This window comes from Paroedura picta, chromosome 11 (assembly GCF_049243985.1).
Source record: "Paroedura picta isolate Pp20150507F chromosome 11, Ppicta_v3.0, whole genome shotgun sequence".
Taxonomy (NCBI): domain Eukaryota; kingdom Metazoa; phylum Chordata; class Lepidosauria; order Squamata; family Gekkonidae; genus Paroedura; species Paroedura picta.
Genome location: NC_135379.1, coordinates 43,971,216 through 43,983,764, shown reverse-complemented (window position 1 = coordinate 43,983,764; position 12,549 = coordinate 43,971,216). Strand labels below are relative to the sequence as shown.

The following is a 12,549-nucleotide window of genomic DNA, read 5'->3' as shown; positions in this document are numbered from 1 at the left end:
CGTACCTGAGGGACTGCCATTATGGACCACCAATGGCATATCTGAGGGACCGCCATTGTAAACACATTCCCCAGACAGCACTATATTCAGCGAATGACAACTGGCTGAAAATCCCCAGTCCTAAAGAAATTTGTCCTCAACCAGAGCCAGGGCCTTTTAAGCCCTAGTTCCTGCCTGGTGGAATGGGCTCCCCAAGGAGCTTGCCAACTCCCGTAGGGCCTGTAGGACTTCCACTGGGCTTTTGATTGAGGGCAGTGTGGGAACATCCTAAAACAACAAACTGGGCTCCCCTTCCCCCCACCCCCACCACTTACCTGTAACATCAACAACTAAAAAATATCTACCACCAGTGCTGAGAAGTGGCAAATTGCTACAATTTTAATATTTTCCATTATCTTACTGTTTTAGCTATATTGTTTTATTGTTGTGCTGTTGAATGAGGACAATTGTAGAAACGTTACGATCCCTGTTTGCTGCGAGAGCGGTATATAAATCAAACTATAAATTAATAAAGAGTGACCTGCAAGAGAGCCAATGGTCCTTGCTGCTTTTCTGTATGCATCTGGAAATGAGGTCAGCCATCTAGATAAAGATCAGAGTGACCCATACTGATCACTCTACAGCCTTTAGAGAGCCACATGCACGACCATTGGGAAATATCTAAAAATGGCTGGCCTCCCTAAGTATAGCTCTGCAAACTACACCTGAGGCCTAGATTCTTATTACCCCTCCGCCTCCATCCTTCCATCCTAAAGGATGTGGTGCTAGGAAGCAAGTGTAATTAATTCCATTTCATTTTAAATGTTTGCTTTAAAATTTCTAATCTGCCCTGATCCAAGATAGATAGATAGATAGATAGATAGATAGATAGAGAGAGAGAGAGAGAGAGAGAGAGAGAGAGAGAGAGAGAGAGAGAGAGAGAGAGATGATAGACACATGACTACTCTGTGCCCTGGCACCCCCCTCCCTGTGCTTCTCCATCTTTTCCTCACAGGAATGAAAATACTGTGGTTGCCTAGCAACAGCCAATGAGGGATTCTGCTGCTTAAAGTCACAGGTGCTCCTTTTACCATTTTTGTTTTTTGTTTAAAAAAAAAAGCTCCTCCAATGTAATTTTTTTTTTTTTTTTTAGATTTCGCATTTTCCGGCAAACCTGGGATTCTTTTCATGTTTGTAGAAAGATCTGCCTTGCCTGTTCACTGCTCTAGTCAGTAAAGTATCAAAAATATGACCAACTTGGCTTATTAGTATATTGTTAATTATTATTAATTATTATTAATAATTAATAATATTAAATCTGTAACTTTAACCTTGCCCTTTCCCAGTTCCAGTCACTGGATTTAAGTAACAAAGAGGCGATCAATTTGGCTTTTAGTATATTATTAAGATTACAGCTTGCCTAAGGACATTCTAGTGAGTTCATTTCAGAGAAAGCTTTGCTCCTGCAACCTCCTCATTCACGGCTCATTCCCGTATCCACCCCCCAACTGTAAATCAAGCTGGCCTGCATCTGGTGCGTGTAATTCTGCACACCTGCTTGTGACGGACAGGAGGTCTCAAAGCAGAGGACGAGGTCATCTTTCAAGGTGCTGTGTTTCAATTATTTAGTAACAAGCCAGAGCTTAATTTTTTTTTAAAAAATGCAAGTTTTTAATTGTAATGTCAGAGAGATTAAAATCCAATCAATTCTTCTCAGTTTATGTGGTTGGAGTGTGAGTTAAATTAACAGCCTAGGTCCAATAAAACTTCATTACTTTCCATGACTGAGTACTCAAGGGGGGGCGTGGTGAAAGTCCCTGGCTTCTAATCTGCAAGTTAGGTTTGATTCATTAAAAATGAGTGGTGTCAGGGGTCTCATTTCCAGGGGTGCCGGGCACCTTCCATTTCCATTCATTTTGACTGCAGCTGTGACTGAGGCACATTTCTGATCATCAGACCTCCAGTCTGTAATTGAACACAAACAGCAGCGAGTCCCCGGGGGGCCTTGTAGTTGTCATCAAACACTATTAAGCATGAGCAGAAATAAAACAATGGCGCCGGAACGGGGGCTGCACAGGCAAAGAGTCGAAATCAGGCAATGGCCTGGAAAGATCAAGGTCTTAAAAAAAAAATTCTCTTTCAAGCACGGTTTCTACTTGCAAAAGCAAAAGTAATGGGATGACCAAGGGAGCTTTATGGGTTCCTTCAAAACTCTGATGTACATGTTCCAGATGTTCTATTATCGTCATTATGATAATTTCTTCCAGGCCGAGCTGGATTTATTTATTTATTTGATTTCAATACCGCCCTTCTATATGGCTCAGGGCGATTTATATATAACATGGGGGATACATGGAACAAATTAATACATGACATAAACAACTACAACAACAACAATCCAATAACGCAATTTCAGTGATCATAAACCAGGGGTAGTCAAACTGCGGCCCTCCAGATGTCCATGGACTACAATTCCCAGAAGCCCCTGCCAGCATTCGCTGGCGAATGCTGGCAAGGGCTCCTGGGAATTGTAGTCCATGGACATCTGGAGGGCCGCAGTTTGACTACCCCTGTCATAAACAATACAACAGGAACAGAACCCAGCCAAGGCCCCCAGAGAAGACAGACTGGTTCAGGCTATGGAGGGACGTCTGAGTGGGGACCTGTTGATGGTCTCAGGCAGGAGCTCCCTTTTGCAAGCCCTGCAGAATTCTGGGAGTTCGGACAGGGCCCTGATCTCTTCAGGGAGCTCATTCCACCAGGTGGGGGCCAGGACAGAAAAAGTTCTGGCCCTTGCTGAAGACTGACATGCTTCTTTGGGGCCAGGGATCACTAGCCAGTTTGCATTGGCAGAGCGTAATGCTCTTTTGTGGGTATAGGCGGAGAGACGGTCTCTTAGGTAAACTGGACCCAGACCGCGTATGGCCTTGAAGTTAAGAACCAAAACCTTAAGCCTGATCTGGAATTCAATTGGAAGCCAGTTGAGTTGTTGAAGTACAGGCCGGATGTGAGATCTCCACGGATTCTGAAGATTTTTAGTGGTGGTAGTGGGGGGGGGGGATCATCTGGGCTTTACACTGGGGTCATTGCAGGTGGGCAGGTAGTTGTGAATCCCTGCATTGTGAAGGGGGGTGTGGACTAGATGACCCTGCAGGTGCCTTCCAACTCCATAATTGTATGATTCTATCATCATCACCATCATCATTATCATCATGAGCAGCAGCAGCAGCAAGTACCAGCAATAAAATTAAGGGAAGTCTCAAATGCTGTAACAGCTACTGTCTCAAGGTTGTGTCAAAATGGAATCTTCTTTATCATCTGGACCTACAGGCCAATGGTAAACCTGGGTCCATGGCATTTTAAGCTGAGATCAACAACTGATAATCTCAGGGAGAGGGGGGAACAGAACCTGCACTCCCACCACCATATTCAATTTACAGCCGTTGATAAGGGCTAAGGAAGCAGGAGAAGCTACTCACTACAGTTAACTTATTCTACATAAATATCAGCACAAAACTAAAGCCATTGTTCATTTCCTTTGTAGAATTACACTGCAAAAACTTTGAACTCTGGAAAGCCGAGCAGCTTTTAATCCAGATCTATTTATTGATTTCTGTTTCATTCCTCCAAAAGTGATTCTAATTATCCATTAACATAGAAACATTATGGCAATTTTGACAATTATGACATTATGGCAATTTGCTCATGCCGACAGACTTCACCCCCTTTGCTGTAAGAACCTATACTGATTCATATGTGTGGCAATCGTTTTTGCAAGTTTTATATTGGTTTCTTGTGCAGTAAACCCGTAAAATGTGAAAGGCAAACGTATCTTCCTAAACACTTGGGGACATAAGGCTGAATGTATTGATGGGCATGTTCAGAGCCCCGTTGGGAAGACACCCTCTCGAAAAATCTGCACCAGTTACTCATCTGTTTCCAGGCACAATTCAACGGGTTGGGGCTGGTGTCCTCTCCTCCCATACTAACCAGTCTGCCAGTTAAGATCTGCCTCTCAAGCCGGGTTCTCTGTGCCTTCAGAGATGAGCCAGGAGGCAGGGCATTCTCTGTAGTAGCATCTTGCCTTTGAAATGACCTCCACCTTGATGTTTGCCTGGCATTTACATTACTTTTCTTTAGATGCCAGGTCAAATCACATCTTTTTTTCTCAGGATTTTAATTATGGGGCTTATCTTATCAGCTTTTAAATGGTCTGCTTTTGCTACATGGATTGTTTTCATGCTGTTTGTGTACAATGGCTCATTTGTCATATTGTGCCATTGTTTTAATTGTAGATGAACTCGAGCGTAACTCTGAAGAGGCAATATAGAAATATCCTAACTGAATAAATAAACATACAACTATCGTTACAATTTACGTCCTTACTGAGAAACATTCTGGAACTGCTAGGGTAAAAGTGACAACAGTTTTTGGAGAGTGAAGCATCCTCAATGGAAGGAAATCCCACAAGATTCTTGGTTCTGTTTCCTTACGCTTGACCACAGAACATCCAATTGCCTATATCATTGTCAATACTTTGAGGCCCATGACCAACTCTACAATCTAGGACAGGGGTAGTCAACCTGTGGTCCTCCAGATGTCCCATGGACTACAATTCCCATGAGCCCCTGCCAGCACTTTCTGGCAGGGGCTCATGGGAATTGTAGTCCATGAACATCTGGAGGACCGCAGGTTGACTACCTCTGATCTAGGAAACTGGCCACAAGGAACCATTGGGAGCCTGACCAACAGCTGACTGAAACCTGTACAGTAACCCCAATGGCAGAACCCAAATCTATCCCAAATGGCTCAAGTCCAAAACACAGATGAAGGCTGCCATTTTTACATCCAGTTGCATAAGTACTCGAATGTCTGTTTTCATTTTCTACCCTCCTGATTGTCAATCCCTTCTAATCTTCTATCAAGAACTCTAGTTAAGAGGCATGTTAGAAATAGCTGTGGAGAACAGATAAGGCCAATGTTTCATATAACCAGCAAAGGGGAAACCACCAGTTATCGTGAAGGAAGAGTGATTTTGCAAGGGAGCAGCAGCAGGAGAACTGAAAGCAGAGGGGAAAAACAACAAATGAGCAGATGGAAAAGGCAGCAAACCAAGGAATGCCAAGCCAGGAAAGCAGCCAGTTCTGAAGCACATACGTTGGCTTGAATTATTCAAGGTTATGGCCTAAAAATGAACACATTATGTGACTAAGGGGTATTTCCAGATGCCATAAATGAACCCAGAGTTAGCAATCATCTATTTGGCCATGGCCAATACATGCTAAGCTGAGACATCCTAAAATGATGGAGGTGGGATGGATAGGAGAACACTCGACGTGAGGTGAAGTTGGCACATAGGGCACCTGAAAAGTTCTAACAAGGCACCTTCATAAACTACTTTTGATGGATATCTTAATGCCCACCTCTAACACTGTTAGGTTCATGTCTCTTTCATATCCATTTCATTCCTCAGACCAACTGGGATACCACCTAAATGCTTGAGCTGTGCCTTGAAAATGACTTCCTAAATGCTTGTGGAGTGTCTTGAGAACTTGCATGACAAACATTTACCCTATTGAGATTGACCTTGGCATAGACGATCAATACATCACTCGCGAAGTTCCATGTCTGAAGGGGCCCTCAGGATAAACCTAAGCATCTTGAGCTCCTCCATGTCAAAATGCAGCCCAACAGCCAGATGTTCACCAAGTGTCATGGATCAGAATACAGACTCCTCCTCATTGGGCAAAGAGGCAGAAGACTCAGAGAAGCAGGAGGCTGGACACCTGACACCACCACAGAGGAGGCAGTGGAGACACTCCCAGGACCCATGCTGCAGACTCAGCCGATGATGCAAACTCTGCAGAGGAGGAGAGCTCTGTGTAACCAGCCGCAGTTGACATGAGACAACTGGCAGGGAAATGAAAAGCAAACATTCCCTTAACTTGCAACTGAGAATGGATCAGAATAACCTCTGCTCTCCAGCTCCGATCTGGCACTGCCTCCACTTTTCCAGGGTCACCACTAACCTTGGAGCACTGCAGAAGAAAGCTGAGAACAGACTTCCAGGCTAAACAGTGGGGTGCATGCCTCACTACTCACTGCCAGCTGCTTGCTGATAGTGAACATGAATCTTTGCAGGATTACAAACTTTGTCCCCTGAGCTCAGACTGGAGAATTAAATTCCAATCTCCCATTCTAAATTCCATTCCACTCCATTATTCATCACATTACATTACAATCCACCACTCAATTCTATTATCCCGAATAAGAAATAAAATAAAATAAAATGAGGAGGACGTATGGCCCTCATGGGGGATTGTTAGGAATGCAGATATAAGGACTGGATGAAGTTAGCATATGTAGTTAGACAAGAAACCAATATCACTGTTAAATCTTGGGGGTTCCATTGCTTTGAGTGTTGTAATAACCTGGAACTCAGTAATTTCGCTTTCCAGTCTGATCTTGAAGTTCCTTAAAATACTGCTCTGGCTGGCCTCACTGCTGGAAGGAAGAAACAGCCAAGCCATGTGTATTTAAACAGCAGCATCTGGTTTCATCTGCACAACAACCCTGCATGGTAGGCGTCAAATCTATAGAGGGTTGCTTGGCTGCCTCCTCCCTCCAGCAGTAAGGCTGGCCAGAGCAGTATTTTCAGTGAGAAGGGACTTTTTTGTGTCCTCCCTGTCAGACAATGGTTTGGCAGAAGCGGAAAACTCCCCCCCCCCTCAAAAGGAAAGCACACACATGACCACAGAGCTGGGCATAGTGGTTAGGAGCATGGACTTCTAATCTGGCGAGCCGAGTTTGATTCCGCGCTCCCCCACATGCAGCCAGCTTGGGTGACCTTGGGCTCGCCACAGGTCTTTGATGATGTACAATGTAATAAGGTAAAGGTATCCCCTGTGCAAGCACCAGGTCATGTCTGACTCTTGGGGTGATGCCCTCTAGCGTTTTCATGGCAGACTCACTATGGGGTGGTTTGCCATTTCCTTCCCCAGTCATTACCGTTTACCCCCCAGCAAGCTCAGAAGGATGGAAGGCTGAGTCAACCTTGAGCCGGCTGCTGGGATCGAACTCCCAGCCTCATGGGCAGACAGCTTCAGACAGCATGTCGCTGCCTTACTACTCTGCGCCACAAGAGGCTCATGTACAATGTAATGAAAAATTACTAATGATTAGAGGGTAGACAAGACTTAATTTGGTTAGAACAAAAGTAAGATAATGCTGTATCCATATTGACTAATGTAATCCTATATTGAAGGATATAAGATGTCTGTATTTTGTTGTTCTTCTTATAATCTTTTTCTAATAAAATGGGCGCTAGGCCCCCCGTCCCCAGGAGAAGGACCCACTCCTTAAGCTGTGTTCTTCCATGTGGGGGAAGATACATGCACTCATATTTTGGAATTAACTTTGGGCTGAACAACACAGGCTACTAGAAGAGCTGTGATTGATTTCCAACTTTTTTTTTTACACAAGGAGGTGCTGCCAAAGTGATTTGTGAAGACTGACAGAGCTCTTAAACCATAGTCCAGTGCTGTTTTCCCTGGTCAGATCGGTCCCCTCAAGCTTCCATTGGCTCCATGAAGGAAACCACATGGGGCTCAGTATCATATCTCCATTCTATTCTCACAAAACAGATAGCAGCATCAGTGGGGTGTTGAATTGGACAAAACAGCATCGCCGCTTCCACCAGCTGCTATCAGTAGAAAAAAGAAAAACAAAACGGGAAGAGATAATGGCTTTTCCAGCAGAATATGCCATTTGACTTTTAAATCCCATAATAGACCAGTCTTTAGCACAACTATCTTCAGCTGCGTAGTGGTTGATAGATTTTTTTGTTTTGTTAAATTTGTTCCTTGAGAATGGAACCAGGGGGAAAATCTATTTCCACAGAGGTAAATTCTTTTACTACGAAGAAAATATTTTCATTAGCTTGCCTCCTAATTTCAACATGGAGAATCTTTTCACCCCCCCATGGAGAACAGGCATCCATTAATTCTTGTGCTGGAACGTCTGCATGGATTCTGCTGCTCCTCTTATCAGTGAGGGTTTTAAGAGGCAGCCCACAGCCGCCAAAATGGAAGCCGGAGGAGACCGACTTAGCCAGCTGAGCCCAGGGGACTCATTAAATCAGTATACCCTTAAGGCATCCTCTACCAGCAGGGCTTCTAAGGGGCCCAGCTGTTACTGGAAATCTTGCCTAGGAGAATCCCCAGGGAAGGGAAGCCGTAAATCTCCCACCCTGAGGCAAATTCCTCGAGAAGGCAATTTAACTTCATTGTCTGCTGATATAAGCAGAGTGAATATGAACTGGCAGGATGATTGAATTGGCTCTGGCTATAGTCTAAAAGCACATATGTATTTGACAAGAAAATGAGTAATAGATACAAAAAGCAATGAGCAAACTGCACAGTAAAAGTGTTGGTTTGGGGAAATCCGTTGCACATTTTATTCTTAGAATCCTCTTGCTATAGAGACAAGCGGCAGTCAGATGAAGCACTTAATTAGTATTATGCCCCATCCCCATCCCCTCCCTCAGAAGCAAGATTTCCCCCTGTTTTTCTTTCCTTTCTGTGACTGAGCTGGTTTTCTCCTTTCCTGAAGAATTCTGGCTCTCCCACCCTGTCACAGTACAATATTTGGGCTGTTTGCTCAGCCCAGGAACCTGTGAGAAGGAATGGGAGCCTCCTTTAACTTCTACAGCTTAAATGGCACTCAAGAAGCTTTTATATTCCGAATTAACTAAATATTTTATTCAAAAGAAAGATCAGGTGAAATTAGAGGTAAAATTCCTGAGGTAACTCTGAGGTAAAATCAGTACATGCACAGACTTTAGTTCTTACATTTCAGGCTAATGAGAGTTTCTTAAGCTATTCACAGTTCATTAAAATCTTTATGCTGTGAGAGGATTTTGTTCCAGTGTTTTCCAATGTGGAACTTCCAACACACTTCCGTTGAGTATTTTCTGACTCTTTTGGTTTCCTGAAGGCTAGTGCACTCTTTCCAGTACCTAACCCCTTTCTCTTGAAACAGCAGTATTCATCTTGAGTTTCTAATGGACTCTTAAAGACCATTTATGCACTGGAGGTTTCATGTCGGGCTGCAGGCTGGAGTTTCAGTCATGGCAGGTTGGCCCACCCTATATCCACACAGGGGAGCTTTTCGCCCGGTGCATCTCATCTGCCCCCAATTTGTGCTCCTGTATGGGAGCTGGGGCAGTGAAGTTCCCAGTGCATAAATGGTCAGTCTCTCCAGGCAGTTTCGACCCACACCAAACCAAGGATCTCTGCACTCTTCAGAGCTAACTCGTGGTTTGACTGGGCAAGGAATTTTCCTCTCACTATAACACCTATTCCCTTCCCGAATGAGAGTTTTCATCTACTTCTCAAACTTCCTTGCCACTTTTCCCCAGTCCTCCTGTCTGTGTTAAACTCCTCTCAGTCAGGGCTGGATTCCAAAACTGTCAGTACTCAACTCTTCTCAACTAAGGCTGAAATCAGACTGAATTCCCCTCTTCAGCATTCAGTTCTAAAGTCTTTCTCTACTGAACTGATGCATATGAATCATATCCCATGGAGCAGCCTGTCACTTCTGTGAAGAACTAACCCTAAACTTTTAAGCATTGCAGTCCTTCACAACTGGTAAAGCAGAAAATCCTTTCCTGGTAGCTCTGCATGATAGTTTTCAAAAGAGCACGTAGAACCACTACAGATTATGTGGCAAAGACAGCTGGCTATAGTGACATTTCCAATTGCCCTTGCCATTCTACTTTGCTAAATAATGAAGAACCCTTCTTTAATTTTGTATACCACTTGCTTCATGTTAAGTAGCAATTTTTGAAAACACAGTTGCTGGCCAGACTGAGATATCTATGAGAGTCTGATTGTACTCTCTCCCCTCTTGATTAAACGCCTGAACACATTAAAATGTTCATTCGGAGACTCTTTTTCTAGCCTCTAGCATTTGTAAGTAGATTATAGTGTTGAAGATAGGGTGGAAGACACACTTCTGTATTTAAACTATAAACTATTTTTTGACAAAGAAAGGTCTACAAGATCTGGTGAGTGAGGGGAGGGGAGACCCTTGAAGACTCTGTGAAGAAAACAAACTTTTAATCTGTGCTCAGTTTGATTTGGAAAATATTAGGACTATCTCCCAGTCTTAATTTGAGCTTCATCTGGCTGAAATGATCCACCACTTTCCTACCTCTAGGTCATCATGTTACTAACCACCATCGGGCTTCTCCTGAGAGAATATGTCTAATCCCCTTTTAAAGCCATCTACGTTCAAATCGTTCGCTGGCAATGAATCCCACAATTTAAATAAGAAGGAACCACGTGGTCAAAAGTTGTTTCCTTACTGCAAATGTGAAACTAATTGTGCTTCTGCCCGCTCCATCTACTTTCAGGCATAGGGACAGGCACAAATGGAAAATTCTGGTTTGGTTCGGTTCAGTTCAGGAACCGAACCCTCGAACCCAACAGAACCAGAAGCCTCAAAACAAACCAGCCAGTTCAGAGATCATTTAAACCCTTCTTTTCGCTTCTCCCCCTTCCAAATTGAGGGAGGTGAAATGGAGGTTTTAAATGGCTTGCAGGAACACAGTGTTTTCAAGATGAAAGAGAAGTTTCTTGTGAAATGCTGCAATCCTTTAAAAAGATGCAGGGGGTCTTCTTGAGTAAAGATGGTGAAACAAAGAATGGAATACAAGGCCTAACAGAGCCCTTCATGGATGTTTCCCTAGCTAGCATACCTTGAGCCCTAAGTTAGAACCTGGTCTGGAACTGCTCCAGATTCTGGTACCTGACCTGAACTTCTGAATATTACACTTCTCAAGGTGCTACATGCTGGGTCCCAGAGTGCATGGTTTCAAGCTGAATCTATTAGCACATATATCCTGGTTTAGTTTCTTATGGACATCATTTGCAAGCAAAACAGTTATCTATACCTAATCACAAAGATTCCCAAGCAGACACTTACACCCAATTTATCACTAAAAGGAAAGGAAACAAATAGTGGGGAATTGCAGCAAGGATCCAAATGACTTATAACCGAAATCTCTCCTTTCCTGGCTTGTTTATAGCGCTCTGCTCCTTATGACCCACTGCTGCATTTAAAATGCGTAGCATGTTGAGCTTCACGTCTTCAGCACATTCTGCAAACATTAATTAATCGAACACCAGAAGATAAATTACTTTGACTCTTCATATCAGACCAAAACTTAAAGCATGCAGAAGAAATCCAATTAGGCAATAGGCTGAAACTCCCAAACAGCTTGTAACTGGCAGAACCCCGGAGGGTATTCTCAGTGTGCAAACACCTTTACTAGCGCCTGTGTTCAGCGTCACACATTAGAGAAAATCAGCCGTTCAATATCTGGCTGCCAGGACTTAATATGGATGAAAATATTATCATGTTTACAAATTAACGCTATTAAACCACAGTACAGTATACTTTAATTTGCAGGCCTACTTAGATCTGGGCCTAACTATAGGTTACCCTTTTCTCCCCGGTTCCTGACAATTGGATGTTGTCAAATCTGAGATGGGAGGCGGGATTCACAATGGAGCTGCAGGGAGCAGGGGCTTAACCCCTCTCCTCCCCTCCCCTCCCGATACAACGTTAACCAACTGGAAACGACTGCAAGGTAGTGGTGTTTACCCACTGATGATACTGTAGAACAGTGGTTCTCAACCTGGGGGTCGGGAGCCCTTTGGGGGTCGAACAACCTTTTCACAGGGGTTGCGGCAGGGTGAGCAGCTTGGTGGGGGAAGTACTGCCACTGTTGCTTCTCCTCCAGTAGGTGCCCCTGCTCAGCCGCCAGCCACTCCAGCAGTGCCTCCAGCGCACGTCAGAATCCTGGGTATTCTGCCATGTGTTTCCAATTGATTTCTGTGATTGATGGTTGGAGCTGTCTGTTGATGTTTCCCAGTGCTGGTTCCCTTCACACCTCAAGGCTGCATTCCCTAGTTTGTGCTTTATGGCCTGTGCTTCCCACAACAATGCTGTGCTGAGATACCACACTCCCTTTAACTTAGCTTGCCCTCCTGCGCCTGGTACCCAGATTGGAAGAAAGTTTGGTCTCTTCTGAAACCCAAGTCAACCCCTTCCCATGGGAGGGAGGGAAGGGGATGTTCCTGTGTTTTATATTTGCGTGTATCTTCAGTTCTGCCTATGTGCTTGTTGGATGCTTCTGCTTGAGAATAAGGAAACTTTCTGAAATAGAAATTTTCTTGTCTACAAGTCTAAAATTCTGATAGCGTCATGCAGTCTCCTGCCAGGTACTCCAGGTTAAGAGTACACCACGAAACAAAAGGATGGTTCAAAATTATTGTAACAGAAAACAGAACCTATCCTAGGCTATACTAAACAATTTCACAATAAATATAAATAAATGTTTCTTATCTCTTCTTTTATATATATATATGTATATTAGAACCACCAATATGTATATTAGAACAACCAGGTACTCCAGGTGGCAGCGGTGCAGCTCCAGCAACTGTGTGCCCAGCCTATCCAGGCGCGCCCACTCCAGGCCCATCATTGGCCATTTTGGGAAGGGGG

The 12,549-nt window shown here is 43.9% G+C and overlaps 1 protein-coding gene across 7 annotated transcripts in view; it reads right to left on the bottom strand.

Annotated features, from left to right (window-relative positions):
- The window catches only part of ELMO1 (engulfment and cell motility 1), a 319,611-nt gene that overhangs the window by 104,821 nt on the left and 202,241 nt on the right, over positions 1-12,549 (bottom strand). The window lies entirely within an intron of this gene.